Source organism: Lithobates pipiens, unplaced genomic scaffold (assembly GCF_037356315.1).
Source record: "Lithobates pipiens isolate NorthernLeopardFrog02 unplaced genomic scaffold, aLitPip1_a1.2 Scaffold_16, whole genome shotgun sequence".
Lineage (NCBI taxonomy): Eukaryota > Metazoa > Chordata > Amphibia > Anura > Ranidae > Lithobates > Lithobates pipiens.
The window spans coordinates 373,338,552-373,357,595 of NW_027507748.1; the positions used below are offsets into that span (position 1 = coordinate 373,338,552).

At 42.0% G+C, this 19,044-nt stretch overlaps 1 protein-coding gene across 5 annotated transcripts in view; it reads right to left on the reverse strand.

Annotated features, from left to right (window-relative positions):
- The window catches only part of BCAS3 (BCAS3 microtubule associated cell migration factor), a 1,583,483-nt gene that overhangs the window by 1,372,891 nt on the left and 191,548 nt on the right, over nucleotides 1–19,044 (reverse strand). The window lies entirely within an intron of this gene.

The following is a 19,044-nucleotide window of genomic DNA, read 5'->3' on the forward strand; positions in this document are numbered from 1 at the left end:
ACACAGCGCTTTACAATATAAAAGGAGACGATACAGTTACAATTCAATAAAATACAAGAGGATTAAGAGGGCCCTGCTCAGAAGAGTTTACAATCTAATAGGGTGGGGCAAAAGGTTGTAACTGTGAGGAATGAGCTGATGGAAGTGGTAGGCGATTAGTTGGAGACGTGACTGGAGACGTGATTTCCCGATCCTCTTTCCTGACGAGATGAGTTTTCAGGGATCGCCTGAAGGTAGCAAGAGTAGGGGGATAGCCAGACCAGTGGAGGTAGCGAGTTCCAGAAGATGGGAGAGGCTCTGGAGAAATCCTGGAGACGAACATGGGAGGAGGAGAGCCTCCCATATTGGTAGCATACATATATATAATCCTAGCTGCTACTGTGGCAACAGACAATATTGTACTACATACAAACTGAAGTGTATGCTAATCTTGTACATTATAACTATGTATTAGCCAAACTCAGATGAAATAGAGGGCTGAATTCAGAGAACACAATCTTCAAGATAGTTGCATTATGCCTACTGTGTCATAATGCAGTAGGCATTATGCCACCACAGATGGAATTATGTATACTGAGGACTGCACCTACCTAATTCCTGAAAAATATCATACTACTTTGTAACTTAACCACTTGCTGACCAGCTGCCGCAGTTGTACTGCAGCAACGTGACTCGCATGCGCGAATCACAGTTATGTTGCTCCCTCTGGTGGCCACTAAGGGCGCATGCAGCTCGCCCCCGGAGCCGATGAGAGTGCCCAGTGGTCTCAATGACTGCCGGGCTCCCACGATAGCTCGTAACATGGCGAGAACTGGGATGAACAGCGATCTGTCATCTCCCCTAGTCAGTCCCCTCCCCCCTTCAGTTAGAATACACATTAGGGAACACAATTAACCCCTTGACTGCCCCCTAGTGTTAACCCCTACACTGCCAGTGGCATTTTTACAGTAATCAATGCATTTTTATAACACTGATCGCTATATTAATGCCAATGGTCCAAAAATGTGTCAAAATTGTCCGATGTGTCCTCCATAATGTTGCAGTCACGATAAAAATCGCAGCTCGCCGCCGTTACAAGTAAAAAAAATAATAACAATAAAAATTCTATAAATCTATCCCTTATTTTATAGATGCTATAACTTTTGCACAAACCAATATAGGCTTATTGTGATATTTTTTTTTAACAAAAATATGTAGAAGAATACATATGGGCCTAAATTGAGGAAAAAAAAATGTTAATATATTTTTGGGGGATATTATAGCAAAACGTAAAATATAATGAGCGTTTTTCAAAATTGACGCTTTTTTTGTTTATAGCGCAACAAATAAAAACCACAGAGGTGATCAAATACAACAAAAAGAAAGCTCTATTTGGGGGGGGGGGGGGAAGGACGTCAATTTTGTTTGGGTGCAATGTCGCACGACATGCGCAATTGTCAGTTAAAGTGGCGCAGTGCCGAATCGCAAAAGGTGCTCTGGTCACGAAGGGGGTAAAATATTCCGGGGCTGAAGCGGTTAAAGTGGTATAAACCAAAAACCAAAAAATTTTATATAGGACAGCTTACCAACCAGTAGATGTGGTAGCAGCATTAGTTTTATTTTTTAAGGCTTTTTTACCCTCTGTCTTTACCTGGTGATTTGGTTAGTAATACATCTCCTGTGCTCCTCACTCTGGGATGAAGGAGCAAAGGGATTTACGTTAGATACACTATTACATTTAAGCCAATCTACTGCTTACCCTGCAAGCACAAACACAAGCAATTAGAGCAACAGTTTTTTTTGGGGGGGGGGGGGGGGGTAAATGTTTTACATGAACAAATAATAGTTGATCATTGTAAGCACCCCTGTCAGTGATAAATGGTTTGTCTCCTCACTGCAACATTTGTAGGAGAGCTTGTTCTGTTGAAAACAACATACTGGCAGGATCACTGAATAAAAATAAAGGAATAAAAGTCTAAAAAGAAATCGAATGCAGCCATGACCTCTAAGAATTGGTAAGCTGCAATATAATACATTTTTGCTTTTGGTTTTAATACTACTTTAACATTATAGTAAGATTGCAACTTAAAAAATTCAAAACCAGAAAAAGAAACATTTGATGAAGTATTTAGCTGCAAAATTATATATGGAGGTATAACTTAATGTTTGTTTTTTTAAATCTCTAAACCACCAGGGGCTAGAGAAAAGGTGCAAAAGGTCCACATGCATCACATATAACACAAGTTTGACATGACGGATTTAAATGGTTCAGTTAAGCAACCATGAAATGCATTTGGATTACAATTTACAATTTAAACCCTTACAACACACTTTGACCTACAGGTAAGCCTAGATTAAGGCTTACCTGTAGGTCCAAGAAATATCTCCTAAACCTACACGGTTTAGGAAATATTTGCCGAAAGACAGGCACCGCTGTCTACGGCGCCTGCGCCGTAGACAGAGGCGCGCAGGCGCACTCAGAGCGGCACCGTCGACTGCGAATATTCTGCGTGTGGTGGCTCCCATGCGCATGCGCGGGAGTGACGTCATCGCGGCTTTGCCGAATGACAGATGTGGAGCGGCGAGACCCACCGAGAAGATGGACGCGCCGGACTACAGGGGACAGCGGTGACATCGCTGGCTCCTGTGTCAGGTAAGTGACACAATGGACTACTATGCGATGCATAGTAGTCCATTATGCTTTACCTTTGCAGGGAATGAAAGAGGAAGTAAACTAATCAGGGTTTACTTCCTCTTTAAATATTACTGTTATATTTGTAAACATTTTAGCACCTATTTTATTTTTAATTGCAGGTACTTATATAGCGCTGTCAATTTATGCAGCACTTTATATACACAGTATATTGTACATTCACATCAGTCTCTGCCCTCAAGGAGTTTACAGACCAAGGTCCCTAACTCACATTCATACATATACTAGGGCCAATTTAGACAGGAGCCAATTAACCTGCCAGCATGTCTTTGGCGTGTTAGAGGAAACCGGAGTACCAGGAGGAAACCCACACAGGCAAATATTTCTTTTTAATACATCTAATTTTCATTTTGTATTTACCCATTTTACATGGGTGTTACTCGAACATCTGCCATCGGGTTAGTGTTTACTCCCCTTGGAAAGAAACAATGTTGCAATTATCTAACTCCCCACCCCCACAATATTCAGGGAGAGGGGTGGAAAAAGATGTAATTGCCCAGTGCTTATCTGTCATCTAAATATGATATGTATTTAAAACATTCAATTGTTGGTTGCGGACTACTGTTATCGTACTTTTACAGTTTTTATTGTGATATATCTTGTTTACATAAATGTGCATTTGTTTTCATTGAATTACATATATACACAATTTTTTATGCCCCTCCTGGAATTAAAGCGGAATTAAAGTCTTGTTTAAAAAAAGAAATATAATAACAAACATGTGATACTTACCTGCTCTGTGCAGTGGTTTTGCACAGAACAGTCCAGAGCCTCCTCTTCTTGGGTCCTACTCCGGCGCTCCTGGCCCCTCCCTCCTGCCGGGTGCCCCCAGAACAAGCAGCTTGCTCTGGGGGCACTCAATCAGGAATACTCCCAAGACACAGCTTTGTGTATCTATTCCCACATGGAGCCGCAGCTCAACCCCATCCCCTCCGTCTCCTGTTCGGCTCACTGCCTGGGATTGACAGTAGCAGGAGCCAATGGCTCCCGCAGCCCCCAAAAGCCAAACAGGAGCGTGAGTCCCCATAGAGAGGCAAGGCTCTCATGGACATCACTGAATCGAGAGGGGGCTCAGGTAAGTATTGGGGGGGCTGCTGCACACAGAAGGCTTTTTACCTTCATGCACTTTAATGGCATCTGCAAGCCTTTTTCTTCCCCTGTGCTCATCGCAGGTGCGAGGTTAACCCCCCCCCCCCCCCCCCACTGGGTTGGTTTTATTTATAGAAGGTAGTTAGAAAGTTGACAGGTTGATAAAGAATTGCTTTGAAATGCATCCCTGTTACCAGGGGTGCATTGCGGTGTACTACAGGTGTTTTTTCTGGATGGTTACTGGATCCCGGCAGCTCCTGTCATCTCTTCCGGCAGCATCGGTATCTCCAGCAGCATCAATCGCTTCTCCCTAGCACAGACTCTACATCAGCTGCAGTATCTGGATTCCCACCGCACCCCCACTCATTATTTGGGAGTGTAATATTTAATTGGTTTTCATTATTAAATCTTTTTCATGGTACTGCACTGAAAAAGAGTGATGTGCACGCTCTTTTTTGTTTTGTCTAGTTCCACACAGATTGCAGCTTTCCCCCATGCAGCCTATCAGCAGCAGCACCCCCAGTGTTTAATTTCCAGAGGACTGTTTTTATTCCTTATTATGTACACTACACACTGATCTTTCTGATTACCCACTCATTTTATTTTTGGTGGGTACACTTCCCCCCAGACTCCTTTAGTCACTTTTGTCCGATCTTTGGTTTTTATATGCTATTGTTTTTTTGTGCATGACAATTTATTTACACTGTGGTTTTTAAAAACCTATTTTTCCTCCCAGTAAAAGACAGTCCACAGTCTCCCCCTGTGGTTTATTTTATCTACTTTATTGTGTTTGCATACACTTTAAGTAGACCCTCATACTAGATGTTGTCAAATTTAAAGCGGTTCTGCACACATTTTGCTAAGTTTGGCTCAATCGTTTCAACAGAGTAAAGAGTTCACAATGGACGTTTAATTTATTTATTTTTTTAAATCGTACCTGTTCTGGTTTTAAATGTTATTTATCAGTCCTTGCGGCTGTGGGATGTGTTTATGTGGGTATCCGCATCATATCCAGTGATCGCTGCACTGTCTCCTGGGATCTTGTGTAATTCTTCCAAGGAGTCAGTGCGGAGGTCCGATGATTACGCCGCTTGGAGTTGTAGCCACTGAGCATGCGCAGGAACCAGCAAGGAATGCTGGTTCCTCCAAATCGATGAAAGGAGGAAGTGATTGCTTGTGGGCTTCAAATGCCCACAAGCAAGATGACATCTGCCGGGAATGATTTTATAAACTATCGATTATATCTAAAAACTGACCTGGATAACGGGCATCATCACTACAAGTGAGTATAATGTTAGCAAGACATGATTTTTAAATATTAAAAAAAAAAGTCAGTGCAGAACCGCTTTAAAGCGCAACTCCACTTTTGTTGAGAAAAAAAATATTTCCCTCTGTGTGATCTATGTACATTGCAAGGATTATAAAACAACCTTTGTTGCAGATTATTACCTTTTGTTATTCTGAAGAAATCACTGTGTGTTTGTCTGTGCCTCTGTGCTGACTAAGTGGGTCTAATGGGAGTGGTTTCATAATTAACTGTCAAGTGTGCAGCTGCAGGGCACTAATGAGGAAATCTGCTGGGCCTGCACCCCATTATGCTGCGTACACACGACCGGTCTTTAAGGCAGACTAGGTCCGACAGAATCAGTCCGTTGGACAATCCGATCGTGTGTGGGTTAATCCGAGCATTTTTCATAAAAAAAAATAAAAAATCAGATGGATCTAGAAATAGAACATGTTTCAAATCTGTCCGATTGTCAAGGCTGGCTTAGGCCTTCCTTCTCTGGGCTGGCTGCTCAGCTGTCGGCTAATTGCCAGCTCTCATCTCTCTCCACAGTTACCAGCTGTTCCTGATCATGCTCGTCTGACCTGCCTACTTAAAGCTGTCCAGCTCACTTCACCTCTGCCTTCGCCTTGGTCACGTCACAAGAAACCATCTCCTGCGGTTCTTTTTAAAGACTGGCTTGCTGACATCCCTTCTGGCTCCTTATCCTGCTTGCTGTTGCTCTACTTGGATCCCTGACTTCTGGCCTGGCTGATTACCCGATCTGGTTATTGAACTCTGGCCTGGCTGACTACTCGATCCGATTACTGGACTCTGGCTATGCTTTGACTACGCTTTTTCTATTTACCTTTTTATTTTTATTTCATTAGCAAGTGTGATTTCATTGTACTTCTGTCTCGGTCTGATTCATGGTTTCTGACACCGATGGACTCAATTCCTATCGGGAAAACCGTTTGTCTGTATGCTGGTCCGACGGACCAAACACGACACAAGGGAAGCTATTGCCTACTGGCTATTGAACTTCCTTTTTTAGTCCCATCTTACGTCATCACGTTCAAAACGAACAGACTTAGTCCGTCCGTGTGTGCCCAAGTCCGTTGGTTCGGAAATCCGTCGGAACTCCGCTGAAAAGTCCATCGGGAAGACAGGCGGACCTAGTCTGCCAGAAAGTCTGGTCGTGTGTACGTGGCATCAGAAGTGTTCCTATTAAAAGTATCTATTAAAAGGCAGACTTTTGTGAAAATTGGTGAGCCAATCCCACAAGCAGGAAATTATGTTTCTGGGGAGTGGTCAGTACACACTCTGTCTAGCCATATTGTAATGCATTCTCAGAAATCTACAGTGGCAGCAGATTGCAAAGGATGGTAATTTTTAATAACATTCAATTACAATATGATTAGTGTAACAATTATATGTGCTATATTTTTTCTTTATTTTCCCCCACGAAAGTGGAGTTACTCTTTAAAGAAAACTGTATCTTGTACCACCAACTGTAGTTTACATCTAGAACACAAATTTTTTTTTCCCACAAACTCAGTTGGTGCGTGTTGTTAAATATGAGACATGCCTCTTCATCCATGTGACTATGATGAAGTATGTAAAAGTCTTTTATATCTTGAACATTTCCTTCTGCCATGCAGGATGAATAATTGTTAAGGAAGAGGCATAATTTCTAAAGTAATTTATATTTATGTATTTTCACATTAGGTGTTCTTACATTTTGTGTAAGGTTTACATTTCCTGTTTTGTGCAACGGAAAAGTTTGGCAGTTATCACATTTACAAATTTAGATCTTGGATGCTCGCTCAATATAGAAGAAAATGCTGTCCTCATGGTTTTATTATTCTCCTGGGGAAAATTGATCAAGTTCAGTTAATGTGACTGTTCCGGTAGTAACTCCCATGATATGGAGCTTGATGAATCAACCCCTCTGTCTCCATTTCCTTTGTCATTTCCTACTTGCTGCAAAGTCATAATGTTAATACAGCTCGAGGTAATAATGGAAAATGTGACCTGTCGCTTGTACTCCAACAGAACAGCTCCAAAAAGTGCCAATGAAATGCATCGCTAAAGACGGCTCATACAGTACTGAAGTACTGAAAAATAAGGTGAAAAATGCTGCAGTCTCGGACTGAGAAAAATTAATAATGTGTATACCTGCTTGTTATTAGACTGACAAGCAGGGTTGGTTTCCTACATAAACAAAACAGGCTGATGTAGGGCAGCAGGGCACCCAGGAGTGGAACATATCCACCCAGACATATTTTTGCTAACTGTTAGTAAGGACTCGTGAACATGGGAATATTGGACTGCAAAATTTTAAATATGATCGTATTATGGCACCCAAGCCAACAGACGTTGGGTAAGGCTACCTATGCAAATGAATTAAAAGGTACGACTGTCCCCATGTACAGCCGTATATAGTTCATTTGAACAGTCAACTATATGCAACAACTTTTTCTCCCGGGTGCCGCAATATTACCATATTTTGTGTTATATGCCTCAGTACAACCCTGTGCATGAGCCCTAACACATTCCAGCATATAAAAAAAGGGTTCTGGAGTGCTGCACTGTCCGGTAGTACAAATAAGCTGGGTTTTCAATGTTACTTCCCTTGCCCACTTAACATGAAAGACAAGGGTAATTAGAATTATTCCTAAAAATTCTGCCTCCTCTCTCCTACCTATGCAAAATGTCCTTACTAGTTAAAGAGGACCTTCAGTAGTTTTTTTCAACTTTCCATCTATTAAATCTTATGTCCTTGTTTTAATTTTGGTATAGTAAATTTATTTATTTTTCTGCCAGTAAATACCTTATACATCCCATTTCCTTTCTGTCTGCTCATTAGCCTAGGCTTATGACATCATACAAAGCTCTCTCTCTCACTCTTGTGAGAGTTTGTCAGGAGGGGAGGGGGGTGAGTCCTAAGAGGACCAATGAGAGCTGCAGAGCTGGAGGTGTTCCTCTGTGTGTGTGTGTGTGTAAATCCAGGAAGTGAACAGGCAGCAGCTTCAGCTGTCCACAGTTAAAATGGATGCAGCCAGGCTACTTTCACAATTAGCAGCGCTTTTCAGATGCAAGTGGGGCACATTTAACCCCACTAGCAGCTGAATGAAGGGTTAAAACCGCTCGCTTTATAATAGCGCTTGATTCCAATGGGGCTCCCACACTGCCCAAAAGATGCTGCTTGCAGGATTTTTTCTAATGTCCTGCAAGTTCCGTTCCAGTGTGAAAGCACCCGAGCTCTCACACTGGGGCTGCAGGGGAGGCGTTTTACAGGTGCTATTTTTAGCACCTGAAAAACGCCTCAGTGTGAAAGGGGTCTTAGTGGAGAGGGAGATTTCTGCAGCATATTTGGCAAGTACAGACTCATAGTATATATAAAATAATATGCAAAGTGGTTGGAGGAAAGCTTGAGAATGTCAAAGATGGTTTTATTACAAAATATGTGAGCAGACTGCAGTTCCTCTATAACAATTGGCTTCATATGTATAAAAAAATTGTACAGTAATACCTACTAGTAAGAATTGCAGGGCCTTGCTCAATTTCATCTAAAAGTGTTTTCTACCTACAGATAATAAAAAAATAATTCCAGCACCATCTGCCAGCATCATACATCCATAAGCTTATGCGTGAAAAGGAATCTATAGTCTTGTAAACTTTATGTTTATTTTCTTGAGAAACACATGGAAAAGGATGACAAGGCATTGTAAACAATCAATAAAAGGTATACAAAGAAGGGTAAAGAAATGTAACTATAAAACAATAGGCACTATTTTATTTACAGACATCCCATGTGATTACAGTGAGGTTAACATCTCGTAGATCACAGTAAATCCCCATACACATGGGCAGGATGTCGGGAGACATTTGCCAGTATAAAAAATACCGGCCGACATTCTGCCCGTGTGTATATCGGTCTGGCCGGCTTCTGTTGGACAAGCATGCTGGGAAACCAGCAGTCGACAACTTCAGATCAGAGCTCTCAGCCAATGGCAGAGAGCGCTGATCTGAGTGTTCTGGTTGGGTGAGGGGGGGTCCCCCTGTCAGAACACAACAGCTCAGCGGAGGAGATTGCTGTACTAGCCTTGCATGGTTAGTACAGCGGCTCCCTACCAGAGCGGTCAGTCTTTTTTGTGCAACCCTTGGGGTTGTACGAAAAAAAAAAAACGTAGTGTGTACCAGGCTGTATAAAAAAAATAGGCAAGTTTTAATCAGATGAATTGATCATGACATAATATGGAATTATACTGTGTGAAGAAATTCCTAAATTAAAGTAAACTTGCCATGAAAAAAGGGCTACCACTGCTGACATTCTTTTGAAAATGCTAGTTGTCTGGCTGTTAAGGTAACCCATTGGCTAAAATAGTTTCAGGAAAAGTCAGGAATCCGTGTCTGCATATGTGTTTCATGATCAAATAATTAAAGGGGCAGCATGAAATCCAGGTAAGGAAAGCTCAGATCCCAAGCCAAGTCACTGTGCTTTCAAATTAAACTGAATAGAACAAACCTGATTCTTCAGAATTCCTTTCAGAGGCATTTTTAGGGTGCATATAGGCATTACACTAGACACAATCAGGGTGTGTGGGCCCCCTAAAATGTGAGTTTAGTTTTTAAAGTTTTTATTAAAGTATTGGCTTTTAAACAATTCAGCACTATATTAGTTCTCTGATTTTATGAGCACCTTATATATGAGGATTACTGCACATTGCAATGAGTGTCCCTGGAATAGGATTCCAGCTGACAACCATTGAAATATATACCCTCATAAAGGGGAAGGCTTACAGTGACCTGTGGAGGGTCTGTATATGAGGTGAGCGCATGGTTTGGATGGGGAAGGGGCACTGGAGGTGATTGGTGAAAAACACCAGATTCACAGAAGAGTTCTTTACCCAATGAACTTTTGGTCACAGTTTCACTTTATTTTTTGAGTTTAGCACATAGAGTGTTATCATTAGGTGGTGCTGTATGTTAGATGTGTTGTTTTTTCATCCACCTACTGTTTTATTATCTTTCTTCACTTGCTTTATTTCTTATGATTATGGTCCATGTTATGTATTAAGGTTTTATTCAGGTGGGGGAATGGTATCTTGCATCAGTGGGAGAAAAGTACCCCAAGGCCCGATAAATGCGAGAAAAGGGCCGCATCTGGATGCATCTGACAGTTTGGAGACCACAGGTCTAGAAGACCATACTTGGGGTGATTACACTTATTTCTCCCAAGTATAGCCAGGGCCTGGGTGACAAGGCCTTGCAATGCCCTGCCCTAAAGCTGTGCAAAGTGGAATTCAATTCACCATAAACAAAGCAGTGGTTAAAGCTAACTTCTATGCTACCTGTCACTTTTATAGTTCAGTTTGGACCAGCTTGGTCCAAACAAACTATTTCCTTTACTAAGTGCTGCAGTGTCTCTAAGTAAATGCAAACTGCAGGTACTTTCAGCTACATAAAGTACACAGTGCTGGGTTCAGGCTGTAAGGGCCGGTTCACACTTGTGCGATGCCAGACATCGCATGTAATTCGCAGCGCACTGCTGTTCACATTACATGCGATGTCTGTGCGGTGCGATATCAGCCACACAGTTATTATGGCTGATATCGCACCACATTCGGTCCAAACACATACAGGATCCTTTTTTCTGTTCGGACCAGAATCGTATCGCATGTGTGTTCACACATATGCGATCCTATTCCTGTCCGAACTGTCAGTTCGCAGTGCATTATGCAAGCTGAAATGGGGGTGTCATTAACATATAATGACACTCCTCAGCAGTTCGCATATGGCAGTGCAAACTGCTGTGCGTGTCAGGTGCGATGCGGGAACCCGCAGTTGATTCGCAGGGTTCTCGCATCGCACAAGTGTGAACCGGGCTGACACGGATTTCCATATTAACAAAGCAGATAGAACTGTTTCAGGCAGTTCACATCCTGTATGTCCAATCTGGTGGGGTTTGCTTAGCTGCAGTTTTCTTTAATGAAAATTGCTGTAATCCCTTTCTTAATTAGGTATGACACTCATGTCAGATGTTTTTCTACCAGTGCCACCCACGCCAGTTTCTATTTCAGTGTAGAATAAAATATGACGCAAGTTCCATGCCTATCCAAAGGGCTTTGCATCAGGTTTCACTATAGAAAACTGCTGTAAATCTCAGCCAGACTGGACCTGGTGGTAAGGATGTGAAGTGTGGGTTACCTAGCACACAGCTCACATGCCTCTCTCTATACAGTGAAGACACTACAAAGGACAGAGCCTGCATATAGGTAGGGACAGCTCCCTTCCCTGCCTATATGCTCAGTTGTTACCTCCAGCAAACAAAGGGCTAACATCCTTCCTCCTACCTCGCGGTTTCAGCTGAGCAACGGGGCAGACAGAGGGAGCAGGAGCAAGCAGCTCCAGCTGTTCTGCACTGTATGTCATGTCTGGTGCAGACACAGCATAGAAAACGTCACAGACCTCTTCCAATTAACAAAGGGGCATGCTCCCCACTTATTTAGGAGCATGATCTGCCTTGTTTTCTAAATTTAGACACAGGCTTTATACCCGAGCCACTCTTGTTCATTCTCCCCATTGTCAGGCATTCTAACCCATTGCTCCACTAAAAATGTGCCTTTTTTTTGTCTGTGTCCCTGTTGGTGTGATTCTATACTTTTCCTGTGCTATCGAAACCAAAATGTTTTAGGCTTGAGTGGGGCATAAGGATACCTGCACTAAAATCGAGCACATCTAGTGGAACACACGCTACAATTGTATGCAGCAATCACACATGGGTATTGAAATGAATGTTTATTATTAGGCAGGAACACTGACAGATGAAAGTAGACACTGTTGGCTTAAACTGTATTAGCTGAACCGCGTTAAAATACACTTATACAGACTTTAACTTTCCATACACTTACTTTGAATCTCTGAGATTTTGTTTAGATGAAAACCGAAAAATCCACATGAAAAACAACATGGAGTTTCTCTGCCCACTTTGCTCTCATTACCAAATTTCATGCTCTTGAGTTACATGTTTATAGTACTTTACAAACAGACTTCGGAAATACAACATAAATGAGAAAACATATTTTCTCTTGTTGACCAATATGTTAGAAAATCAAAGTCACATTTCTGCTTGACAAACAGCAGAAATAAAGCAAGAAATCATACCAAAGCAAATAAACAGCTTAATGCAATTTAATCTTTGGAAAACTTTGTCAATATGACAGTCTCAGTCAACTGATAATAACTTGATATCTGTATGTATACAATACTTTTACAAAGAACAGATCAGCCTAAAACCGTGACATGGAAAAAAAAAATAGATGACTACTGTTTTGGGGTACAGCTGTCATTTGTCAGATGTTAAATCTGGGCCACTGTGAATAAAAAGTACTAAAATAAATAAAAGTAAACATTACCAATTTAGCTGAAAGAAACATGCACAGAGAGATATATGGAGGCCATTATTACTGACCTGGAACCAGCATGCTACCAGTGAAGCCAGAGCAAAAACAAAACTGGACTGCGTACTTGTTCTATTTAAACGATTATTTCCCACAGTGCTATTTCATATTAAAGCCAATTCATGTAAAGCGGATACCCTGCTATAGAAATGTGTTTATTACCAGTGAATTCTAAGGTACAGTATTTAAAATCATCTGAGGTTTTTATACTGGCAGTCCATGCAGGGCACATGGGAATGTGTGTTTTCTTTATGGGTAGATGTGTCCCTGTGAATTACAAGACAGTGGAGAATGCTTTCCTGTATCTAGGGCCATGCCTGGGGCAGATGCTCACACTCTGGTATGGACACTCTGGCATCTGCACCGCCCCCCCACTGTGACTACATGAGTGCCATCTGGGGTGGCCAAGTCAATTAGTGACACAGCCCTACCTGTATCCCTCTACCTAGATGACTGCCTATATTACCCAACAGCTGTCGGACAACTTGGCAGGAGCATTGTTTTTCAGAGAATTGGAAACCAATGAATGGTAAAAAAAAACAGCATTTGCTAGAAGGTTTTAGTTCAGCTATAAAGTAAGTGTGAAACGCTAGTTCTAAAACATGCATCTATTTATTTAAAGCTGAACTCCAGGAATTGAGAAACTTTCTAAAATCTGCTGGCTATTACCGGTAGTTAAGTCCAACAAAGTACATCCCACCTTGTGGACTGACAGTTTTACTGAGTGCTGGGACATCACCTGGAGCAATGACAGGAGCGAGCCTGCTTGCTCACAAAGCAGGAGATCTTTCCAACCCTCCCCCAAGTTGTCCATTCACAGAAGGCTTTAAAGTTTGTAAATGGGTTCTCACAATACAACGCGCTCTGTAATTGGGCAGGAGGAGGGATGAGGAAGGCAGCTACTGAAGCTGAGACCAGAAAGTTCAGGAGTTCAGAGCGGCAATGGAAGTAAAGCCAAAACTGTGCTTCCTCAGTGCTTAGTTAAAACATAAATTGTAAATGGCATTCACCTCGTTGGACTTAACCTATAGTAAACCAGCATAAAAGTGACTATTTCTGGAGTTCAGCTTTAGGCATGGCATATGCAGTATTTTTTACTACCTTGTGACATTTGCTTAAGTTTATACTGGGAAACCATGGACACATCTGCCCATAATATGCATGCACATATTATTTTAAATTTTTATGGAATTTTTTAATTTAATTCCCAAAAATCATTGCACAAGATATGGATCCTTAATTACAAATAGCTTTTACAGGGTGATAACTCTGGCATGAGGTGTTTATTCAATTAAAGAGAGCAGAAAAAGGAGTCATACCATGGAGATGAAATACCAATTTCAGTAGAGAAAAACCATATTAATTTTAATGTCAGTGTGATTTCTCTGCATGTTGTTTCCATGAGAAAAAGCATGTGATAAAATATTGAAAGTATTTTGAAAGAGAGGTTTGAAAATACAGAAAAAACACAAAAAGGATCATACTCACCTAGATGGCTGCAGCACCGATCCCATCTGCAGCTTTCCCCCGCTGGCCCAACCCTGAGTGAACAAACACCACTGATTGCTCAGTTCTCCTCCGCTCTGAGCAGAGAGCCGTGACCGTCAGTCACTGGCTCTCTGCTCTACTTCTCCAGTGCTCACAGGAGTGCTTGGCTGTGGAGGGGTCATTTGGGGCTGGCTCAGGCTCTCAGCACCATGCTAAGAGGTTGAGCCAGCTACTGGTCCAGACATCTGGGTGTATCTCAACTGTAAAGTTGGAATCTTTCCCGACCCTGGACTGGCTGACTGACAAAAGCTGACAACGGGCTTTAGTCAGATGAAAACAGGTCACAGGAGTGCAGAACGAACTGCACTGCTGTGATCCATAGGAGAAGCATAGGCAAAATTGATTTGGCTATACTGCTCCTTTAAACAAACTCATAAAGCTTACTAGATTGTATACATTATTAGTACCGTAGTAGAACATCAGGAAAGCATAAGTGGTGTTTACCAATACCTACACTATACTGTCAAAAGTACTGGGAGGCTGCCTTTACACACACATGAACTGTGACACAGGCCAGTCAAGTTCCTCCACCTCAAATTCACTCATCCATGTCTTTATGGACCTTGCTTTGTGCACTGGCCCATATAATTTGGTAGAAGGGGGATTATGGTGTGGGGTTGTTTTTCAGGGGTTGGACTTTGCCTCTTAGTTCCAGTGAAGGGAGCTCTTAAGGCATCAGCATACCAACACATTTTGGATAATTTCATGCTCCCAACTTTTGGGGCTGGCCACTTCCTGTTCCAACATGACTGCACACCAGTGCACAAATCAAGGTCCATAAAGACATGGGTGAGCAAGTTTGGGGTAAAGAAACTTGACTGGCTTGCACAAAGTCCAGACCTCAACCCGGAAAAACATCTTTGGGATGAATCAGAGCGGAGCCTGCAAGCCAGGCCTTCTCCTCCACATCAGTGCCTGACCTCACAAATGCACTTCTGGAAGAATGGTTAAACATTTCCATAGACACACGCCTAAACCTAAACATGCCTGCCCAGAAGATTTGAAGCTGTTATAGCTTCTGAGGGTGGGCCAAACGAATGTTAAACCCTATGGACGAAGACTGGGATGCCATTAAAGGCAGGTATCCCAATACTTTTGACAATATAGTGTGTGTGTGTGTGTGTGTGCGTGTGCGTGTGCGTGTGTATATATATATATATATATATATATATATATATATATATATATATATATATATATATATATATCTCAGCCCAGGTGTTTAGCTTGTGATTGCGGTGTGGCTCCATTGATCTCAATGGGCTAGTTTGATAGCCAGTACCACCTGTCAAACTCTGTATCCCAGGTGAAAAATGTAGCCATGGTGCTGCAACATTTAGCACCGTCAGGCTGTAATGTTAGAATTCCAATGGGCAAATGGGAGAAGGGGCTGCCAGTGTAAAAAAGGCCTGAATGGTTTGGATGGCAAATATATTTTTAATACTTCCCTCCTGTACCTTTTGTATTGAACTGTACTGTAATTGTGTTGTCCCCCCTATATATTGTAAAGAGCTGTGTAAACTGTTGGCGCTATATAAATCGTGTATAATAATAATAATAATAATAAATAATAATAAAACTTTGAGTAAAATATGTAGGGAAGCATACATTTGATAAACAGGAATCAGGAGAAGGTGGTGAAGGACTAAGCAGGGAGATTTAAAGCGAGAGTCCGCCGTTTTTTTTTTTTTAAAAAGCCAGCAGCTACAAATACTGCAGCTGCTGACTTTTAAAATAGTGACACTTACCCGCCCAGCGTGCCCGCGATGTCGGCACCCGATACCTATCTCTCGATCGTCTCTCGGGTGCTGCCGCCGCCATCTTGGGTATGGGAATCAGGAAGTGAAGCCTTTCGGCTTCATTTCCCGGTTCCCTACTGCGCATGCGCGAGTCGCGCTGCGCAATAAGGATGGTCCCCACTGTCTCTGGGATCCGTGTGTTTCCCAGCAGGCAGCGGGGGACTTTCGGAAAGGGGCGTAGATTCTGCGGAAAGGGGCGTACCTTCTGCAGAATCTACACCGGAAGTGGGTGCAGATACCTGTACTGTACAGGTACCTGCACCCCCCTCCCCCCTGAAAGGTGCCAATTGTGGCGCCGGAGGGGGGGAGGGTTCCAATGAGCGGAAGGTCCACTTTAGGGTGGACCTCCGCTTTAAAACAGTGCGTCTATGACAGAACTTCGTCTCCAGATCTATAGTCAACTAGAAATGTTTCAACAATATCTGAAGGCTCCATACACACTGGGCTTAAAATAACATCTGTTCTCTTGGCAGTAAAAAACGCTCATATAAAGCATTTATTTGTACAAATTTTAGGCGAGTTTAGGAGAGTTTTACGTTTTTACTGCCAGTAAGCTCCAATCAGGAACACGAACCAGAAGGGGTTTTGTCCTGCCTCTTAACATTGAACTCAAAATATGCCTGTAAACGTCCTAATGTGCATAGACAATAGGATAATATTGTGCTGCTTCTACAGGCAGAACACAAAACTTCTGTAGAAGCAACACAATACAATGTGCATGGAGCCTTCGCGTGGCAGGGTTTCTGCTTTACACAACACAGTTATGCCTGGTAAACACACACACTCCCAGCCATTGACTGATCAGAGCTGATAGACTTCAACAGAAGTCAGACATGCTACTGTACACACTGGCCAAATGTCGGCCATTTTCTGTTGAATAGGCCAATACCGCCCGATATTCGGCCAGTGTGTATCAGCCTTTATATATTTTTGAAGAGGCCAAATGCTGGAATTCCAAGGCTGAATAAAAAGGGCACTATAAAGCTTTTGGAATTTTATCTGTGAAATTACCTGTCCATGTGCACCTTACTTAAAAAAGCTAGTTTATGAATTGATTGCAGGTGTTCTGTCTTTATTTTGCTTGCCGAATTTGTTGCACATATTAATAGGTGGTCTTCAGCTGCCATGCTGTGCTGGGTTTCTAGTGGGTCTCTGCACCTTGGCTACTTACAGGCATACCTGAAATCAATTACTCATGGCTTTATACTATATGTCTCAAGATGGGAGCTCTGTTAGACTATATACTTACTTACATACTTCACAAAGGGGCACTGAGAAGGCAGTGTGACTTAAATGTGTAGAATTTGCTTTCATTTGTATTTTTGCTGACTAAATGGTAAATCTGCTGGACATGTTTACATTGTATTGGTAAATTCAAGGACGAGGTTATTTTCTTGGCAGCTCACGGTAAGTGAAGGCAGCTATAAGGCCCCTTTCACACTGGTGCGGTGCAGCAGCTATTTTTAGCGGCGCTTTTCCGTCGTTTTAGCAGAGGTATGCGGCCGCTAGCAGTTTTAACCCCCGCTAGCGGCCCAAAAAGGGTTGAAACCGCCCAAAAAAGCGCTGCTGCAGCAGTATAGCCGCACTGTCCCATTGATTTCAATGGGTAGGAGCGGTTTAGGAGCGGTGAATACACCGCCTCTTTTCACCGCTCCAAAGATGCGGCTAGCAGGACTTTTTTCACCTTCCTGCTAGCGCACCCACTCCTGAAACAACATATAGTGGGGCTGAACACTGCTCAGTAATTTAAGGAAAGCTATGTATTCTATGAATGAGTCAGAGATCATGACATCATCCGCCTCTCTGCCTCAGCCAATCAGAGAAAGTCTGACTATAAATTAAACAAGTGGGATGGGAAGGGAAGGCTCTGTCCAACGGCTGGAACACAGCATGTAGCTGAGCATACATACAGTTAATATACAAGCATACATATTAATCAAGTATATCGTTTGTTTGGGCCATCTTGACTAACTATTTAAAAGATACAATAAACATGGAGTTAGCCTTTAGAGAGAACTCAGATCTGGATAGACAAAGTAGGCTTTCTAAATATATCATAGTTGCATTGTTTGATGAGTAGCATTGGCAGTGCATGGATTTGCTCCTCTGTAGGCCTGGAATTGCTCTTTAATGCACAATATTAAACAAAAAAATTTAAGTATGCAAGCATATTATGTGTTTAAAAAATAAGCCTGAAAACAGGCCCAGGCTATAAAAACAATTTCCATTTGTGAGGTTGTGCTGTGATTTTATGCAATTAATCTTATGAATTTAATCACCTAAATAAAAAAATTGCTTGGTGTACTCTGTATTTATAATGAGCATTTCCTGCACAGAACTGCAGATTAATCGCCTACATCCATTAGAGCATGTGTGGGAAATTAATTGCCCGAGGATTATATGAGGAGATTATGTTGCTGTGTTGGATGATGGAAGGACATCATTCCACTAAACAGTGATTAAAATTCTATTGTGTAGCATAGCTCAGTGGCTTAGGGCTTGTGGAACACAGGATTACTAACAACATGGTTTGTAAGGCTAATATAGTGACAGTGATAATTTATATTTTGTAAAAGACATGTAGGAAAGTTTTAATTACAAAATACTGCAATGATCCACTTCAGTCACCAGAAGCCACAAGCCACCCTTTAGATAAGTTCAACTTTACTACAAACTTACTGCATGAATTCTTTTGTGCTACTTTTTAAAGACCACAGCCATAATTAAAGCACAACCAAGGTCTTCTGTATGACACTGAACAAGTTCCTAAACCACTTACTTTGTGATGTACAAGCCTTGAAGAAAACATGAATCTTCCTTTACCTCCCCGACTGAGCCAAATCCTCCTTCATTTGATTATCATGTGTTCTCCTTCCCAGACACCAGAAGTCTCTTTGGGAGGGTTTCAAAGGCAGCACTTTACCCCAGCAACATTTTTTAATTGAAGGAGCAGCCTACATAGTGGCAACTCTGCTCTGAATTTAGGAGCAGTAGAGCATTGTTGTCACAATCTCTGAGATCTTCCTTCTAGGAAAATTTTTATTTTCACCCTGACCTGAGAAAGTGGTGAAGCGAGTCATGAAACACATTTTCTTTGGGGAAATAAAGAAATTTTTGTTCAGTAAAGGTGACAACTCCTACCTATTTTTACACATCCTATTCCAGGCACCTCTGCGGATTGCACTA